The sequence below is a fragment of the Penaeus monodon genome, chromosome 29 (assembly GCF_015228065.2).
Source record: "Penaeus monodon isolate SGIC_2016 chromosome 29, NSTDA_Pmon_1, whole genome shotgun sequence".
Taxonomy (NCBI): Eukaryota; Metazoa; Arthropoda; class Malacostraca; order Decapoda; family Penaeidae; genus Penaeus; species Penaeus monodon.
The window spans coordinates 28,326,026-28,326,261 of NC_051414.1; the positions used below are offsets into that span (position 1 = coordinate 28,326,026).

A 236-nucleotide genomic window follows, 5' to 3' on the forward strand; every position below is an offset into this window, starting at 1 on the left:
AGTATCTTTCATGTATCACCTTTTTCAAACATTAAATACAAACCCTTTTATGTAATTAAATTTAAAATGAAATGATAAAGAAACTGCATATTAAAACAATTAAGTATATAGTAAACCTTCAAAGATAAAAGCTTTTATTCCCAGTCAGCAATATCCAGCTTCTTGTTGATAATAATATATTAATTGATAGTCTAGTAATTATTTTAGTTCATATCTTCAGTTTTATTAAGTATGAA

The 236-nt window shown here is 22.9% G+C and overlaps 1 protein-coding gene across 1 annotated transcript in view; it reads left to right on the forward strand.

Annotated features, from left to right (window-relative positions):
* Positions 1 to 236, forward strand: part of LOC119592105 (protein SGT1 homolog) — a gene marked incomplete in the record, with an annotated part of 11,351 nt that overhangs the window by 8,438 nt on the left and 2,677 nt on the right.